Here is a 9,388-nt window from a genome sequence, read left to right on the forward strand (position 1 = left end):
CCGTCCCCTCTCCTCGCCCGGTGGCGGCTGCGGGCGCAGCCCCGGGCGGTGCCTGCCGGGCTGTCACGGGGCTGGGGGGGCGGTTTTCCTCCCATATCCCGCTCCTGCAGTTTCCTCAGCGGGTTCCTCAGCAGGGAACACCGACCCCGGGATTCCCATGTCCCCACCGTTCACTTGGGGTGTCCCGTGTGGGTTGGTCGGTAGCGCTGCGGGTTGTGAGGAAACGGTGAGAAATTTGCCAGGATTCGTCAGTGTCGCTGTAAGGTTTCAGCAACAGCCCTTTAAGGGCTGCAGGTGTCCCACACGTGAACCTTTTCCGCTGTGTTCTGAAGAAGTTGCAGCTCAGCACTGTACAGGTGCATTCAGACAATATACACTGAAACATATATATACATTTTTAATAATATAATGTAGGAAATGAGGGCCTCTCAGAGCTCTTCAGGGATCACCTGCCCTCACCTGCAGTCTTAGGTGGCTTCGAGGTGGAAGGAGAGAAGTTAAGACTATTTTTCACAGGGAAGTCACCGTCCCTGGAGGCAATGAAAAGGCCTGTGGATCTGCTTAGGGAGATGGTTCAGTGGTGGGCTTGGCAGTGCTGGCTTAACGTTTGAACTCCATGATCTTAAAGGTCTGTTTCCAACCAAAACATTCTGTGATCCTATGGAAGATGAATAACGTATTTTATGGTCCCATTTCAGCGCCCACTCAGGACTTTTCCCTGTGGGAATATGCTGTGTTCTAGCACAGCTCCTGCAGAAGGATGCCAAAGGAAAAGGAGAGACCAGACCTCAGAATATGGTGAAAATAAACCTGCATCACCACAGTAGTGGAAGAGGTAACATATGTAGATGTGCAGATAAAAACATCTCTTGCCTTCCTGCAATAGCAAAGAGCCACCCAGATTTATTTTCACGCTCCCAAGTGACTTTCTGGAGGATTCAGTGCACGCAGAGCCCCAGGAGGACCAGCCTGGGCAGATAAAAACCCCTGCAGAGCCGGGGGTGGTGGGAGGCTGGGCTGTGGGAGGAGAGGACTCCAGCAGGTGTCACCCGCACTTAGCAGAAGGCATCGCTGGGAAGATGCTTTGCATCAGCCTGACCTCTAGAGGTTCATAAAATAGTGTCAAGTTTTGTTGTTTGTTGGGCTGAATCTGGAAAGCAAAGTGATACAGCAGGGAGCAGCCACCCACTGCTGTTCCTGGCAGGTCAGCCAGCACCCCACATTTCCTAGATATTACCTCTCCGTCCCACAGAGGACTGGTAGGATGGGTCAGAGATGATGAAGACTAGATTAAGGATGCTGAAGGGGGCTCACAGGGCTTCTGCATCAACACTAATCTCTGCAGCTTTTACTTTTCTCAGGTCACAGCATCCTGTTCCACGTTCCTTCTTCCTGCCACTGCAGGATTCTTGCATTATAATTTGCATGTCTGTGTTACCTGGTGTTAAATGAGTCAAGGCACAGGACCTCTGTTGTCTCAAGAGGTAGGTACCTGCTCAGAGGTTGGTCTGTATGTCCAACTTCACTTGCTTTTTTACTGAAATTTCTTTACATTGAGTAGTGCTCTCCCATAACATAAACATCAAAGGAAGAGATCACTGCCTGATTTTTTACTTTACTGATTAACAGAAAGTAGGATTAGGCAAGTGCCTGACCACTTGAAGAAAGGGTTCCAAATTTAGTTCCCGTTAAATGGGTTAAAAATCCCCTTATTAAATTACCCTTTATTTTATTATTGGACTTTACCGGTAACTGTCGTTTTATTGCTGAAGTGTCCCCTGATGAACTACTCTGTGGTCTTTTACAGTACTTGCATAAAAGCATGTTTCAAACTTGCTTCCCTCATTCTTGCAAGGCAACCTATTGTATTAAATAGGATTACTCATGCAAGGCAGATTAATTCACCTTGAGGGAAAAAAAGCCGGTGGCGGGTGCCTGGTTTGAAGGAGTTCCCTGCAGAGCACAGAGAGTTGATCAAGCTGCTTGTAGCAAGGTCTGGGGAAATTTGGGTTGTTAGGGTAGGAATGGAAATGCATAGCAAGGATACATCTCCAGGGCAATTAGGGACAGCAGTGACCTAAGCCTTGCCCTGAGCTGCCCACTCTGGTAGAGCAGGAGAGGAACAGTGCTGTTATCTTTGGGACAGTTTAATCCTGACCCACACAGGAAGAGTTCAATGGTACAGATGGGCAGGAGGTTTTGCAGCACACGTTTCCTCCCTTTGACCCGTGCTGCTGGCCAACATTCAGGGTCTTGTTGGTTGATCCAGATGGGAGGAGGAGTGATGAAGAAAGGTATTTCTGATGTCTTTCTGTTTGCTTACAAGAATGCTCTCCACCCTTCTTTCCTGAACACAGAAGAAATCAGACATTTGAGAGCCAGTTTCCATGCATGTAGCTCCAGACCTGCTCCAGGCAGCAACCTGACCCCAAATCCCTGTTCCTTGTACTCAGTCCAGGTTTTATATCAATGATTGCTCAGGCTGTCTGAAGTTTCCGTTCCCTGCCTGTTTCAATACTCTGTCTTTTGCCTCCTCCTCCCCCTGCACTGCATTGTCCATCCACATGTAACCTTCCCTTTAACATCCTACCCCAAAACTCTCCTCCACGAGCCTCAGGAACTTAAGCAATCTTGCATTGTGGGTAGAAACAGACTTAATGTCTCCTTCAGCTACCCCAGAGAAAGGAGCGCAGTTAAACCTCCCAGTTTCAGGAGGGTTGAACCAAACCTTTAAAAATAAAAGCCTAATGGAGTGTTGCCCTGAGGTTTTCATCTTACTGAAGATCCCTCTAGAAGATACTGTGAAGTTTATCAGTAATGGCATGGAAATAATAGGGAGCACGTCATTCCAGAGCCCAGAGTGCTTTGCAAAAGACGTCAATGGACACCAGAGAGGTTTCCTCTTTCCGGTAGCGAGCGCAAGACGGAATATTGCAGCTTTCAGAGCAAAGATTCAGTTGTGGCCTGAAAAGTTAAGTAACACCCTCCATTCAAGTCACTGAAAAGGAGGAGTAAAAACACAGCACAACCTCCCTCAGACTGTAAGATCCCAGAGGCCGGGGTCATTTTTTCCCTTCTCTGTGCCATCCTCTTGAGCACTCGGGGTCTCGCCTGGGCCTGGTGGTCAGTGACACTGCAGTGACATGCAGGCAGTGTCCCTAGGTGTGTAGAGTAGCACAGAGTGGCCTTCAGGAAGGTCAAGAGATGAGGATTTACCCAACTGATCCTGCGCCCACTGGAACTGATGACAAAGCACCCAGTGCTTTTAATAAAGACTCAAACCTACCCAAGAGGACAGACAAGGTTCTGAAACATGCGGTTTGGCATCGGATGCTTCCTGGCTCCTAAACTCTTATTTCAATCTGATGTCTTCCCAACAGCACAGGTTAAATGGCCATAAAGGAGAAAGAAAAATCATGGGCTACCAGCTCTTCCAGAAGTTCAGAGGAGAGATGCAGGTTTTATCAAACAGTGATTTGGAGAAAAGTTACAGTCCCTGGTAGTTTGATCCAGTCTGTTATTTTTTAATTGCATGGACAGTCTGATGTGGTGAGCAGCAGGGCAGCTCCTCAGTGTAGGACTCAACCTCATTCATCTAAAAACGCGCTTGCAATGGAAACCAGACTCCCAAGTCAAACAGGGTGAGAAAGGGGTGTGGCGTTTGGAATCTCTTCCCTGGCCAGACTTCCTCAGGAAAATGGTGAACTGCCTTGCCTGGATAATAATACCTAGGGATTGACCCAGCAAAAGCAGCTGAGAGAATTCACCTATGATTGTAACCGGATTGCTTGCTCTGTTATACCAGAGCCTTTTTCCTTAGTCAACCTCAAAACACTTTACAGAGGGGATCACTTACCAGTGATTAATAGTTGAGCATGTACACAATTCTTTCCTCCTTTACAGCCCTTAAGTATCGATGCATCTTTATGTTCCTCTGATAAAATGTGTAAGTTAATGTTATCATTATCTTTTCAAGTAGAGAAATTTGAGCTGTGTGTTTAGGACCCGGGAGGGGAAATTCCTCCCTTCTCCTTTGGTCCCATCCTGCTGGCCTTTGCTTGTAGCTAGTGTCAGTTGCAAAAGTGCCTTATTTTGTAGGTCTTTGATCAGCCTGCTGGTTTGCTAAATATATACCTGTGGGGAGATAATTACATGCTATCAGTAGCAAAGTGTAGTAAAATAATTTACGTTAATTAAGATGCTTGCAAAACCAAAGTGGGAATTTTCACTAAGAAAAATCTGCTGCAGTGACAGCTGTATCTGAGACTAGACAAACACAAAATAGAAACAAGGACCAGTGAAAAACAGTTTCTTCATGCCAAAGAGAGGAAAGACACGTGCCCACTGGGAAAGTCATGGTGGTGTCAATCTAGAAGGGCAGGGCTGAACACACCTGCCATCTGTGCAAGCCAATCTGCCTTCATGAGCATGGGGAAGGTTGGTGTGATGAATCCCATCTTATCAGCATGTCTGGCTGGGGAAGTGTGAGTGGCCTAGCAGGAGGGTTGTACAAATGGGCCTTATATTGTCGGGAGAGGATTTGGAGATTAATTAAATAGTTCGACAGATGCTTACAAAAATCACCTTATTGCCATCTTTGAATCCATTGTCATTTCCTCAGTACCATCTCTGTGCTTTTCCTCTCTTCTCACATTTATGTCTGGTGAAAATACTCAAGACTTGCTTAGCCCTGTGTGCAAATTACCTGAGCTTCCCAGCTGAAGCAGTTGATGGCTGCTCTCTCTATGCTACCTTGTATCTTGGAAGAAGCTCAGTTGCTGACATTAATCTTAATCAGAGCAAAGCCTTGTTTGGTTTGGAACATTATCCCTTCCACAGCCCTGTGGCATCCACTGATGTTGCTTCCACAGAGCTCAGAACACAGCCAGTCTCCAGTTCAACCCAATGCCTCTCCCCACTGAGCACTTCTCAGGGATTCTTTCTTCCTGATGGCTGCAGATACTTAACCTGTGGTGGTGAGGAGATATCAGACCAAAGTGCATGCTTGGGAGCCAAGAGGCACTGCTGTTTCATTTAGACTGCATTCTAAGTTTTTTACCTAAGCAAAGCATCTTCTTAGAAGACACCAAGGAATCAGGAGGTTTATGTGGCTGCAGTGAGGGACCCACAGCTCAGCCCCCACCAGCAAATTGTCCCTCACTACATCTCTAGCCCAGACCTTCCAATTTGGTACTCGCACCTCCAGAGACTTAGACTACACCTCTTTCTCCCATCAATAGATACAGTTCCTGTTGCAGGGTTCATGGCTGTGTTTGATCGGTTGGTGAGTGAGTTGGGAAGGTACCTGCTGCTCCATCTGCTCTCCCTACTCTCTGTGCCTCTCCATGGTGCAGCATGGATGCACACCTGTTTCTTTGCATGATTCTCTCCCAGCACCTACCTCTCTGGTTTTGTCCTCAGATTTCACACACAGAGATCAGTGCTTTGCACCCCCTCCCCAGCTTGCACCAGATCAGATTTGAGCTTTTTGCAAGGTAGTGAAAGTGGCATAACAGATCTGTCTGATCAGGCTTGCCCAGTGGCCATGTTATCCTAGACACTCAGAAAGAAAGGAGCTTAAAGTCAGGGTGAGAAAGAGATTCCTCTCTAAAGATCAGCTCGGAGTCAGGTGGGATTTCAGCCTTGCGATTGACATTCAAGCAGCGCACATGGGCACACCCGTGCCCTCTCCTGCCCTGCAGTGTGAACTGGGAGGGACAGCAGGGGACTGGGATGGGGGAGCCAAGCTGCAGTAGTCCGTGTTCAAATGTATTTCATTTCAGGGTGACCTTTAACAGGTGTGGATTTACTGATGGGGAGGGGAGAGGGAAGTAAGCGAGGGATTAAGGGGGCTTTACCCTCCCTCCACTTTAAGCACCAGCTTGCACAGCATTCCAGTACTGTGAGATGCAATTTGTGGCTCTATGGCTTTATATCTTCTGGCTCACTCAGCTCTGGTCAGTGTTGTGGCTCTTCCTGGTCTTTAGCAGCCCTGAGGATTAAATAGGTGGAATTCTGCACTGCCAGGTGTCTCAGATAGAAACCTGGGGTGCAAGGTGGGGGAGAAAAATTACCCTCTTATCTGCAAATGTTGGCATTTAACCCGTAGTGGAAGTGCACAGTGCTGGCAAGCACAAGGTGTGTAGTACATTCCCTGGGTGACTTTGCCTGGAGATCTTATCTCCTTGCCCTAGTGCTGCTGCAGGCTCTCAGACAGCTGCTTTCCTCTAACCCAGCTCCTGCTGCAGCTCCGTGATGGATTAAGGCAACTCTTCGTTTTCCTTATCCCTCTCCGAGGGGAGTTGTAAAGTTTAATTAATTACATTTTGTAAAACATGATCTTAGATGATAAATGCTACACAAATGTAGTGTGTTTTAATGAGCACAGTGTGACGGCTGCAGCAAAATGCTTGTTTAATCAAACTGATCCAAGCTGCAAAAATCCTCACCCTGCTGGTATCAAACAGAAATGTTGCTAAGCACTCTGTCTTTCATGGGCTATTTGATTTGAGGGTGTCAAGGCCTTTTTCAAAACTTTTAGCAAAACAAAAAGGCAAAGCCTGTATGTGTACACCTGTATATTCTACATCTTTCCCTTTGTGTATGCGGTTTAGATTATCTAACAAAACCACTTCAAACAGGGAAGGGAAAGCTTGGTTAGCAGTGTAGTAACAGTTGTGTGGCAGGGTTATGTGTACCTGCTCTAGTTTTCCCTCGCCATGTCAGGCACCAGAGTTCTGGCATGGTATATTTTTGTGTTTTACAAGTTTCCCACAGCTGTGGGTATGTGAAGTCAGCCTGGCTGCAGCTTCCGTGGTGCTCCCTCCTCAGCAAACAAGGTTAAAATGAAGCCTGAGAATGTCTGTCTGTGTTGCACACTGTGATGTAAGCCTCCCTACAGAACTAAAGGTAGTTTCCATAATGAAAACTGCAGCCTGCTGTAATTGCAAGCAGAGTGCCATTTCTTCTGCTGGAATTTAGTTAGGAAAAAAAAAAAAAGGAGTAATTTCTTGAGCCTTGGGCTACTTGGTGACTAGAAATACAGCCTTATATTTCCTCCAGAAAGCTGCTTCTGCTGTTACCAGAATGCTGAAGCATCAGATCACTGGTGAACAGAGGAGAGGTACTACTTGAAGCAGGACTTAAGGCAGAGCCTGTACTAAGCAGTCTGTAGATTTCCATCTGGTGATGACACAGCCCAGTCCTACCCAGCCTTTGGGATCTAGGGATGCTCTCAGCAGACGCTACTACGATTTCTGGCACTGGTGTTGTGGGATTGAAATGGGGGCAACAAATCAGTCAGAGCCCCCTGTACTTCATCTGTGCTACTGTTTCCTTACAGCTGCTGCTTAGCAAAATTTACCTTTTCTGGACCTTTTATAATCTCTGCTTCTTTTGGCCAGCTGGAGTTTTCCTTAATGGGAGAAGAAGAGGAGGAGAATGGCCTCTGTTTTGGCATTGGCTGGCTGTGCTGGGAAGGAAGAAGACACAAGAAATGAGCTGTTGAACCCATGGTGAGATGAGAGGGACAAGTGAGACATTTTAGGGAATAACCAACCTATCAACCCATCTCACAAACCATTTGTCTTTCCTCATTATAAGACAACACCATAGTGGGAGAAATGTAGGGCCATTCTTCACAAGATTTATTGCCCTGTAGCATCTGTGTGAGAAAACCCTAAGTGCTGAGTAGAGCAGGAAATTGGAAGTAGATTGCACAACTTGCAATTCAACAAAGTTCTTGGATCTTCTGTGGAAAGAGAGTGTTTGTGTTTCAGAGTTGGCTCTTGCTGCTGGGAAGGGTTTCTCAGTCCTAGGAGAAGAAACAAATGTAGGTTTGGTTAGAACTGATGGAAGCTTTATCATTTACTGGTCTGAATAGTAAGAACATCCCAGAGTGCTGTTTTAACCAGCATAGAGGGAAATATCTTCCAGTGCTGTGATTGATCTAACTGTGCCTAAGACAAGCAAACCAAATGAACTTTTGTGAGCTATTGGAGTTTACAGGACCTCTGACAGGAGAGGGGTGCCTGTGTTTCCTGTGAACATATCTCTTTACATCCCTCTGTATATACAGCATTTTCTCAGAAACCAGCCTCAGGGACAATTATACATTAATAGCTACTTCTTTCAGAAGCAGCCAGCCCTGCTCCTGAGAAACAGCTATTTTCAGGCAGTCTTGTTCCTGAGGAACTGCTATTTTTAGTGAGTTCTATTTCTGAAGAAAAAAAAAAAAAAAAAGAAGAAGAAGCCATTTCTGTATCCCTCCACCATGGCCCAGACCCACTGCCTGTGGTTGACTTGCATTTTGCAATAAACACTTCCTCTTTACATCTCAGCAGACTGAGGAAAGTGGTTCTCCAGCCATTACAGAAAGCAGCACTCTGAGCTAGGGCTAATTATGCAGGGAGGGCTTGTGGGAGGCAAAGCCCTGCTCACATACTATAGATTCCATTAGAACGAGTAGGGAGATGTAATGGAGCTCTCCTGGGAGATGCAGGACTTTTAGATACCTAATTTGGAAGTCCGTTCTGGTATCCATTTTCAACATCCCAAGAGTAATGATTAATCCTGTACTCCAGGTTCCTCTGAATCAGTTTGTAGCTGTAGTAAATATGGGCTGAACATGGTAACGTCATTGATGCTGTGGGTAAGTGACTTGAGGCAGGAGAAGCTCAGGTTCTGTGGCCATTAGCTCACTGTGCAGTTATCTGGCAGGGATTTTGACTTGGGAATCTGCAGCTGAGATAAAAGAGGCTCCATCAGAGCTGAGGAATGTGGTGTTTTGCAATATAAGTATCTAATATGCTGAAGGCCCCATAAAGGCACCCCAGCAATGCTGTGTTCTCATTCCTGCAGCATCCCAACAGCATGGACATGGAGATCTTCTATATATTCTTGTGGCCACAGCCTTTCAAGGGACATTTGGTAGATGCAACCACATGAAAATTCCAGTAATACCTTTTTGTTATTCACAGATATAATGCAAATACTGGTGTCCTGATATGAGGGTGAAGGGATTCTCACCATGCTGAAGCTGTCCTGGATTGCATCAGAGCCCTGTGCAAAGTTCATCTCAGATGTGTTGTGATCTCTTCCCTACATCTGCTGCTGCCTCTGACACGTGTGTGGCTGAAGGTAACAGGTTTGGATGACAGTGGCATCAGCAAAGAGCTACATTGTGATGGGTTTCTGTACTCTAGTAGGTCTTTCCTTGGCAGGGTGTTGCTGTCTGGATTCAACAGAATCAGCATTTTTAGTCTTTGAACAGGGTCATGGCAGTATTGAAAAAAAGCCACCTATCCTTGCTCCAGCACCATTTGCTGAGGGGTTGCTCTCTAAAGGCTCTGGCATGTGTGTGTGTGTGTGTGTGTGTGTGTGTGTGTGT

The sequence above is a fragment of the Chaetura pelagica genome, unplaced genomic scaffold (genome assembly GCF_000747805.2).
Source record: "Chaetura pelagica isolate M959 unplaced genomic scaffold, ChaPel_1.0 scaffold213, whole genome shotgun sequence".
NCBI lineage: Eukaryota > Metazoa > Chordata > Aves > Apodiformes > Apodidae > Chaetura > Chaetura pelagica.